We start from the raw sequence: 10,766 nt of genomic DNA, 5'->3' as shown, positions 1-10,766 counted from the left end.
CTCTAAACCGAGAGTAAACGAAGATTGCCATAAATGGCCTGGCTTCGATAATAATATCATAGGCAATGTCATTGGTCACCGTCTAAGTTTGGTTGAGTTTCAGCTACTGGATACATATTTTATGTTAAACTAAACACAAGAGATTCCATTGTACACTATTGCTTATACTCTTTGACGCGCAAACGACTAAATTAATTATCGCAAGGATTAAGTTGTTTACAGATGATAACCAGACATTAATAACAGTTATACAGAATATCGCATACGCAAAGCTCGTTTGTATACGAACCAGCGTAGTAACATGTGCTTGCATGCTGTCAAAACTTATTTGGTATAAATAGCCTACTACATTAAATATCCCAACCATTTATGCACGTGAAAATCCACATTTCAATTTCAGCAATGCATTGCGCGGTAATAAAATATTTAAAAATAAGCTTGGATATTTACCTAGTGCTCACAATATGTTCCGTGCGGCAATAGCCTCTAGCTGCGGTCAAGCTTGTCGCGGAATGTCGCCTATACACAGTACTGTCAGTAGCAACTAAGGGCATCATTATACCTTAAGAATATTTAAAAATTTGATAATAATCTATTTTATCCACTGCATGCACCATCGCCATATTTTCTTCGCAAAGCTAAAGCTGCAATGTCCCTATTTCTGCCGCCATATTTTTTCATGTAAGTGATATGTTTTGTGACCATACGACCACATATGCATGTGTTACTTGTGATATTAAATTAGCTAACTAAATTCCTGGTGGTCATATTCATCAGGAAATATTTTATTTTCCCCAAATATTCGACCATCTACATAGGTAACTGTGTAAATACCTATGCTACCTGCATGAGCCTAACAATAGTGACCTAAAGAAATAGAACGCGCGTAAATTAATGGGATAATTTTCGAAATCTTCATTTCAAACCACCGCGGCAATCCGCAATCCCGAAGGTCCGAATTCAGTTCCGCCCTGCAAAACAACTTAATACTCAACCCCGGCAGCAAGAAAAGATTGCACCGTATTTTCACTAAAGCATATAGCAATAGCAGACGCCCATATAGAAACCGGGTTTTTAAATCACAAAGAGTGCAAATAATTTTTTCTGCAAAGCATATAGCAATGCTGCCGCCCATATAGAAACGACAATGCCAAATGCATGCACAGGGGAGTTTATACTCACCATTTTAAGAAACAAACGATCCTCAACATCTTCGAGACATCTACTTGTGACACAATTTGTGCCTCCTGCTTACAGTAAAATTAACTAATCAAGATTATTTAAGACATGCATGAAAGCATTAATCCATTTTGTCTGGCGAAATCTTTTTATATCATATAATTATATATATTTCGAGGTAGCATCTACCCCTTTTTTATGAAAAATGTCAGCAAAGTTTGTAAACAATTGTTGTTTCAATGTAAGTAAATATCCTATAAATTGTAACCACCACGGCCCAAGCTAACAACTTTTCTAACCTCAGCCAAGCCATTTTCAATGTCTGGCAACCTTTCATGTCATGTTTATTCGGAATGATTGGATGATCGTGGCCCAACTTGATTCCACCGGCCATGATAAGCAATCTAAAGAGGTATATTGCAGTGCGCATTTATATCCGAATACATTTTACTCGCGTTAACATATACATAAAATGCAATTGAGAACGTCTTGTTATATACAATTGCATGATCATCTATATGAAATCTTACTTCGAATGCGTGTCATATTTCGATATATATGCATGGTCAATAGAGAGCTACAGTTTAGCCAAGCAAATTACACTCAAGGGAAAAAAAACTTTAGTTTAAATCGAGAGAACCGTTATACGAATTCTGTTGATGATTTCATCAATAAGCCTGATTTCAATGCTTGGAGGAAAATAATTGCAAGCGCGCCTAATAAAGTGGCCAAGTCATGACTTTCCTTATATCATAGCTAATGTTTCATTTAGTGTTCATACCTGGTATTAACCTTTATATATGCTTGCGTTAAAACGCCTTGACTTCTCCATAGATGCTAATATCCAGCAAATATTTGGGACAGTCGAAATTATTGGTAAAGATCTTTACCCGCGCGCTCATGCACGCATAAACAGTTGACAGGCGCCATTTCAAATTTGCTCATTTTGCCGCTCTAGCTGGCAGGCTTCAAGGTGCAATGACCATGCATAGTTGCAATTTAATATCCGGAATGTAATTTCTAATCAAGGGAGGCCAAATCAAAATTAGTGAAAATTTTCCTGTTGCCCAACAGCTGATATGTTGTCCAAGCAAGATAAATTCCAATGCTCCTTTTCTGATGAATTATATATAGCGAAATATATGTGGCAAAATATCTGAAAGGTCAAACTTAAATGTTTGTAAACGTTAGCTTGGCAACTTGCCCTTTGGGCTTGTGTCAGCCCAGTTGTGCGCAATGAAGGACTGCACGCACTTTAAAACATAGCGCAAAACTCAACCTCACAAAACACGGAATTTTTTTTGTAATAAAAAAAGTCACACAATGAACATCATTGATATAGGTTCATTACTCTCATACAGTCTCTATCATTTATACGATTTGAGCCTTCTCCGCGTTCCACGTTTCCGATTCGAGGAGCAAGTCGAGAGAAATCAAATTACAACCAAAATATACATGGGGAGTGAATTGTGCTGAAATGTGCATATATCAATATATATGAAGTATTTTTTTGTGAATTAAGAGTCTAAATAAATATTTACAATGCATGAGTTATATTTATGCCATGTATAAGTTATATTTATGCAATTGCCACCGTTCAACATGCCAGCAACGATCGAGCCAGATGGCTTAGATCTGGGGAGACAAAGATACCTTTTTAAGGAAATAAGACAATTTTGTAAGCGGGGCACTGAGGATCTTGTTGCTCCGGCTCTAGTTTTAGACTAGATGCACGTACATATTTAAATTGCTATTATATTCATGCAGTGGCGTAACGAACAGAGCTGAGGATGGGGTCTTGAGGTATACTTGGTACTGCGGGGTCCCTTAATTCGCTGTTTGTCATAAATCACGTTTTGCTTATACTATGATTTCGTTATCTATCCTGGCCTCCAATAAATGAGGATCTCTTAGTTCTCGTCGTAACCCTACCGAACGCGCGTTAGGTCACTGTATTTATGTCTTCAAATATTACCTAGGGTATTTCAATTGTTGTATAATTTGTAGCTATGTCAGACTGCATTAAAGACAACGAATTTCAAGCTGAAAGGTCCGTCCTAGGATGCGGTCCTTAATTTTGAATAGATTTTAATCAGTAGCTGCTTCGTACGGAGGCCAGATAAGTTTATCAGATGTAAATAAATTAGCTATATATACACATGGTTTAAAAGTACGATATTAATATGTAACACGCAAAATCCCTCAATTCATTTTAAAATCTGGTTTTGTCTGTTTACATACATTTAGAGACTTCCGACAATTATGCAACTTAATTAGCACCTTGCCAAGGCATATTATGGCTCGTAATGCTAATATATGGCTTGCGAGTTGTTTGGGTGCGCGGTGAAATTTGGCTTATGGAAGCTACAGAAGTATAGTAAAGCACAAATTCTAACCATTTAGTGCATTACCGAAATTCAAAAAACGATAATTTTTTGAGAGAAGCTTAAGACGTGAAATTTGACGCTAATGGAATAATTGCATACACTGAATCTTAATAGCCTTCTGTCTGCATGACGCTAAGCATAAACCATAACATGAAGCGCACAAAATAGCATTCGATTAGGCTAGATTGATATAACCCCACTATTTCCTTTACAAGCCTTCTATACTAAGGAACTGAATACGTTTCTGGGAGTATTTCTGTGTAGCACATTCTGCGCTTCTTCTGCAAAGTTGTAGCATTGCAAATGTTTAATCTAATATGTTGAACCAAATCCAATGCGATTGAACGAAATTCCGGCAAACGTTTCAACGAACGGTAAATCAAACGGTTAAACGCTTTCGGACCAATTTTCAAACGTTTTTTCCTAAGCGTTCGAACGGGCAATTTCGAACGATGAACGATCTCGAAAATCGTTTCAACGAACGCTTCAAGCGTTTGAACGGCAAACGAACGGATAACGAACGATATTTTCGAACGAACGAAATAGCGTTAACGTATGTTTTCCCGTGGAAGGTCACATATAAAGAATTATCAAGCCGAGACAAACTGAGACTTGATAATTCTTCATATTATGTGAAAACCGAATTCAATAAATGTTTTATTATTTATTTAAAAGAACGAGCAAAGTTGCCGAACCTTTCACTTGAGGAAGCCATTGTGTTGATGTCTTCGCCATTCGTGTGACGTCAAACGTGGGATACAACTATTTATCACACTAAAAAAAGTCGTATCACACGTTATGACGTCACACGTTGGATATGACGATTTCACACATGGCTATTAGCCAACCACAGATTGTCAATTCTTTTAAATAAATAATAATATGAAATATCCTAAATGTAAAGCCGATAGCTGATGTTTCAAATTTTTCGGAAACAAACACAGTCGTAAAGGTGAAGTGAAATCACCCATTTTCCTGCTGCTTTCCGTTGCATTAAATTATAGACTTTCACAGTTTAAGTGGGAGTTAATACTCTATTATAGCTAAACCTTCAAAACATCAAAACAGCACAAATAATATAAATAACCAAGCAGTGAACGTCGAATGTTGTTTTTCGATTCTTAAATTCATGCAGTGATTGCAGTCGACTCTATAAAGTGATATTTGTTATATTAAAACTCCAAAAAACACTTTTAAGAACTCTTTTTGAAGTTAAAACGATGATGTAAAGCCTTAAATAGTCAGTCACGTCTTCGCAAAACCGAGCAAAACGACATACTGTACCAAGGTCATAAAATGTATTCGTACAGCAAACACGAAAGAAACCTCGAAATAAACAAAATAGACTTCTACCATTTCAAGGATTATAAACCAGTTGTTCCTTTTCACCTAATTCTTCTAGTTCTGATAATACTTTAAACTCTTCCCATGCAGTGTTTTATCTGTTATTTGATTCCACATTTCATATCAGTGGCGTAGCCAGCCTGACGATTTTGTCCCACTATGTAAATTTCGAGTTATTATAATTATTCATATCTTTAGAAATTATTATTATTATTATTATTATACATAAAACATACTCCCAATAGGGCTTTTCAGTATGTACTAACAAGGCTAAAAATAGGTATATTTCTATCTACAATTACGTTATTGACTATGCTATGTTTATAAAATATGTTTACAATTAAGAGAAATCCTAGTTGTATAGTTATACTAAGATTTTAATACTTTAACTAAGATAGGTTTCCGTTAACGTTATTTGTTAACATATTTTTCTTTAAGTGCTTCTTAAATGTTTTAAAAGGTAGTTTTTTAAAATCTTTATCTAAAATGTTCCAGATTTTTATTGCTCTATAGCAAAAACTTCTTTGACCTGATGTTGTTTTGCATGGGGGAATGTCAAGGTCGTCTTTATTCCGGGTGTTCTTGGTGTGAACTGCATTTCGTTTTAAAAACTGGTCACATAAGTACGGCGGTGCAAGTTCGTTCATGCATTTATAAGCCATTAGTGTATCTCTGTACTGTAAATGTTCCTTGACTGGGAGCCAACCGATCGCCTGTAGTACTGGTGTTATGTGGTCGTATTTCCTTGTATTTGTTATAATCCTACAAGCAAAATTTTGTACTTTTTCGAGTTTTTTTATGTTTGTTGCCGATGTATTCGACCACACCGTAGAGCAGTAATACAATCTGCTCATCACTAGGGCATTGACAATCGTGTGGAGGGTTTCGCTATCGAAGCTGTCCTTTACTCTATTTATTTGGTACAGTTTTGCCATTGAAGATGATATGACGTGTCGTATATGATGATCATAACTTAAATAACTGTCCATGAATAGCCCTAGGTCTTTGGCGTAAGAGGAAGGTGTGATCTCTTTTCCTAGGAACGAGATAACCAGTCCTTCAGTAAGGTTTCCGATTAACTGTCGAGTGCCTATTAGCATTAATTTTGTCTTTTCAGGGTTAATTAACAGCTTATTTGTGAAACACCATGTTGCAATCCTCTTAAGATCCTCTTCTATGTTACTTTTTGCATCGATTAAATTCATTGTTTTCGCAGTCAATGAACACCAAAATATTAGCATAGCGGGACAAATTGTCAGGCTGGCATTGCTACTGTTTCATATTGTGTTTTCGAAACATTTTTTTAAAAAAATAGTTTGCAAAATGACAGTTAAATTGCTGACGTTTTTCACTGAAACACGAACAATTCGTCTTAGCCAATCAGCAAGTTGCTAATTACCACTCATCACTCGTTCAAATTTTGCGCGTACGCACAAGTACCATGACCATTGATCGTCCATGGTCCAAATTTAGGCGACTTTGGATTCCGCTATGTTCTCCCCAGTGAACTCTAAAAAGACTGGAACGATAACTTGGCCGCAATCTTTGAAGCCAGCACTGATGGCCGCCATGAAGGCCAAGAGTTGAAATTACACCACCAAAACAACGCCGGTTTTTATACAAAAATCCATCTCATCTGATCATGAATAAAAGCTTAAAACAAGCATTGACACTTAGACTTTACTAAAAAACAAGTTTTATGAACGTTGAAGGCGAGGTTTTTTTTTTTGAAAAGCGCAAACTTTATCGCCAGTGAAACTCTTCATGTTAACATTATAAAAGACGGCGTGTTTGCAAATCATTCCTGAGTCCCAGTCTCCCCAACTGACGTATTTTCGAAACTATTTAATTATATCAAAAAAGGTTGTAGAACTTATAAACAAATTTTTTAAGCCCTATTCAAATCCGTAAAGATCCTACAAGTGATATAGGCACTTTAAATACCATGAAATATAATATCAGACGTCTCATACAATAATTTTCTTGTATGATTGCATGGCGACTTTGGTAATTATAATAACTTGTAGGTACACCACGTAAGTATTAAATACTGCAAAGCTTTCGGTCCGTTAACCCGGACCTTCATCAGTGCAATTACTTGAATACACGTTTGCGCGTCACTTAAATATCATGTTAGTCGTGATTAGTTTGCTCGCGCTATTAATTAAACCGTTTCATTTAATTAAGTTCTAATCAATGCGCGCGCCCTAGACAAGTATTTGACTAAGAGACACCGAAAAGAGCACGCCACGTACTATTAAGTGGCTTTCCCTCTTGGACGATAGTTTGATGTTTATAAATTTCAATAGATTCTCTCATTTTACGAGAGACAGTAAACTTATCGTTTGCTAAAATGGTAGCATCGTTCCATTTAATGCGATGATCATAAGTCCACGCATGGTGAGCTACTGCAGACTTATCCAGTTTACCTTTCTCGCAGTTCGTCTTATGTTCTTTAAGACGTATTGAGAGATTTCTACCGGTTTCTCCAATGTAAACCAAACCACATTCACATGGAATGCGGTACACACCAGGTTTCTGTTGTTCATCGACGCCATCCTTGTGTGTGTAAAGAGCGCGAAACAATTTGTTCTTTACACACACAAGGATGGCGTCGATGAACAACAGAAACCTGGTGTGTACCGCATTCCATGTGAATGTGGTTTTGTTTACATTGGAGAAACCGGTAGAAATCTCTCAATACGTCTTAAAGAACATAAGACGAACTGCGAGAAAGGTAAACTGGATAAGTCTGCAGTAGCTCACCATGCGTGGACTTATGATCATCGCATTAAATGGAACGATGCTACCATTTTAGCAAACGATAAGTTTACTGTCTCTCGTAAAATGAGAGAATCTATTGAAATTTATAAACATCAAACTATCGTCCAAGAGGGAAAGCCACTTAATAGTACGTGGCGTGCTCTTTTCGGTGTCTCTTAGTCAAATACTTGTCTAGGGCGCGCGCATTGATTAGAACTTAATTAAATGAAACGGTTTAATTAATAGCGCGAGCAAACTAATCACGACTAACATGATATTTAAGTGACGCGCAAACGTGTATTCAAGTAATTGCACTGATGAAGGTCCGGGTTAACGGACCGAAAGCTTTGCAGTATTTAATACTTACGTGGTGTACCTACAAGTTATTATAATTGTCTCATACAATGTCCGAAGTTTTATGTTACGCTTCGACCGGTTTTTGCACGGGAATGTTTTGATTTTCTTTTCTTTTTGTCATTATGAAAACGGAGTTTCTAAATGAAATTATAATGTCGTTTATCACATAACACATTCAGATTTATAGAGATGTCGTGAATGTTAGTAGCTTCTTAGTTTGTTATTAGCGGAAGTGAACAAGTTAATCGTTAATATTCTTGAGCGAACAAAACTGACACTTTGATTGACATATTAATCGAGAGGGAGAGAGCGTGCGAGGAAGTGAGTTTTGGAGGTTATAATTTAAAGAAAACATATCTTAAATCTAAGCGTGAAATGCTTCTTCAAACTGATTGTAGGAAGCAACATCAAACTTCACCACACAGAAATACATTTGAGAATATTCCCCGAACCGGCGCGGAGCGCCGTGCGAGGGTACTAATTCCGCCCGGAGATTAGGAATTACACCCGGGACCCGGGAGAACATAGCGGAATCCAAAGTTGCCCAAATGTCATGGACGTTCAATGGTCATGGTAGTTGTGCGCATGCGCGAAATTTGAACGAAGAAAGAACGGTCGTCTACGACTTGCTGATTGGCCAAGACAAAAAGAGAGCATGCATGATAGTCAGCATTTTACCCGTCATTTTGCAAACTATTTTTTAAAAATATAAAATGAAATCATGGAGTCAAATATTAAAACAATGATAAAAGATTTAAAGATCATCACAGCACAGAAACAGTTGGTGAAATAGCAACTACTCGTAGTTTATAATTTTTGAAGAATGCATTGTTTTTTTTGACAAGTACGAGCTTGGTATGTCGTTTTACAAGGAGCTAACCGACCGTTAAAGGCTTTAGCCTACATCATCGCTTAAACTTTAAAAAAGAGTTCTGAAAAGTGTACTTCAGAGTTTTGATAAAACAAATTATCATTTTGCAGCTTATATAGTCGCTAAAATCATTGAATAAAATAAATAATCGAAAAACAACATTCGACGTTTAGTGCTTGTATGGTTATAATAATTATTTGTGCTGTTTTGATGTTTTGAAGGTTTAGCTATATAGAAAAGTTTAACACTCACTTAAACTGCAACGTAATGCAGCAGGCAAACAGGTGATTTCTGTTCACCTTTACGACTGTCTTTGTTTCCGAAAAAATTACACGAGTTATTTCATATTTTTAGCGTATTTTAGCGTAAAAAGTTAGGTCTGGGTAGGGCACGAAATATTTTGCTTCGTTTCAAATGGCAAGGGGTTGCTGCACGCATGCATGTATTTCTAATATAGTACGATACTATATGATGCGGTTTGATATAGAATGATGCTAAAATTAATGATATGATACAATAGATGTTTAGAAAAGGGTATCATATGTATATTGGTGTATACTGAACAGGGAATTATTACCGAAAAGGTGACGAAAGTCCATGACGCCCTCGCCCTAGGGTGAATTTGACCCCAAAAATCGATTCCTGGCGTAAAATTATTGGACATTGGGGTTAGTTTTCGGCTTTTTTTTACCCGACGGTGATGTGATAATTCATATCATCATGCTCGTTTATATAAAAAATCGGCAAAAATCCTCCAAAGGCTCGATTTTTACGCTAAAGACATCAAAATAATCCTGAAATGTGAAATAAATCACTGTAACCGTTTTAGTTCCCATTTTGGGCAATATTTTATAGATTAGGCCGTTTTGATGTGTTATGTTGAATAATAAATAAATCGTATGCATTTTAAAGTGAATATTATAGCGAATTGGCAAAATATCGATCTAAAAAAAGCATGTATCTGTATACTGAGGACAATTTCCTCTTTAAAATGGTTTCTTTAACTGTATAGAAACACAGAAAATATTTTCTTAATAGAAAACATTTTCTGTGTTTTGCAATATATTAATTAATTTGATGAGTGGTTATTTACCGAAACGTGCATGTGGTATAATATGTATGGTAGTGTATAATTGTATACTTTTTCTTCCCCAAGTCCCAATTTCTAACTTCTATAAGCACACGAGATTCAATTTTCCTTCGTCATACACTTAATACGTAAATAATCTTGAATCATTTTATATCTATAGTCTTCTCAGGGTATATATATTCAGCGCCGTTTTTCGCAATTCTGTTACGAAACGTAGCTACAAGGGAAGGTCGAACTCGCCATCAGACATTTCATCTAAACTTGCCTTGATAAATTCATCGTTCGTTGCGAAAGCTGTCATTCTTAAAAAACACGGCACGAGTCCTCGCAGCTCGCTATTATTGGAAGGTTTTCAATACACAATGCCTCTTCTTTCGATCAATACGATAAAAGCCATGCAACATACATTGAGAATTTGAAAATGTGTTGTGCTTATTCGCCTCAAACAAATCAATATCATGCACTGCACGAACAAAACAGCACCTTTCATTAGGCCTGCATGAAATTATGCACGAAAACGTTTTCACGCTTTTATTCATATCGAAGATTGTGTAAAGTTTTTCATCATTCATCTGTAAAACCATCCATGTTTACAGCATTTGCCTTTCATTAAGGAGAAACAATACTGAATTACGCTTATCGCATACTTAATAAAGCGCTTTTAATTTCAATAACAGCAATAAAATGTCAATTGGGCGTAATGGAAGTTCAATAAAAAAACGATTCAATTTATGCCATATTTTATAACGTTCAAATGTGCGATTCAAATAACAAT

This window comes from Dendronephthya gigantea, unplaced genomic scaffold, assembly GCF_004324835.1.
Source record: "Dendronephthya gigantea isolate DGI-Jeju-01 unplaced genomic scaffold, DenGig_1.0 000097F, whole genome shotgun sequence".
Classification (NCBI taxonomy): Eukaryota; Metazoa; Cnidaria; class Anthozoa; order Malacalcyonacea; family Nephtheidae; genus Dendronephthya; species Dendronephthya gigantea.
The sequence above is the reverse complement of the archived record's forward strand: the minus strand, read 5'-3'. Positions refer to the sequence as shown.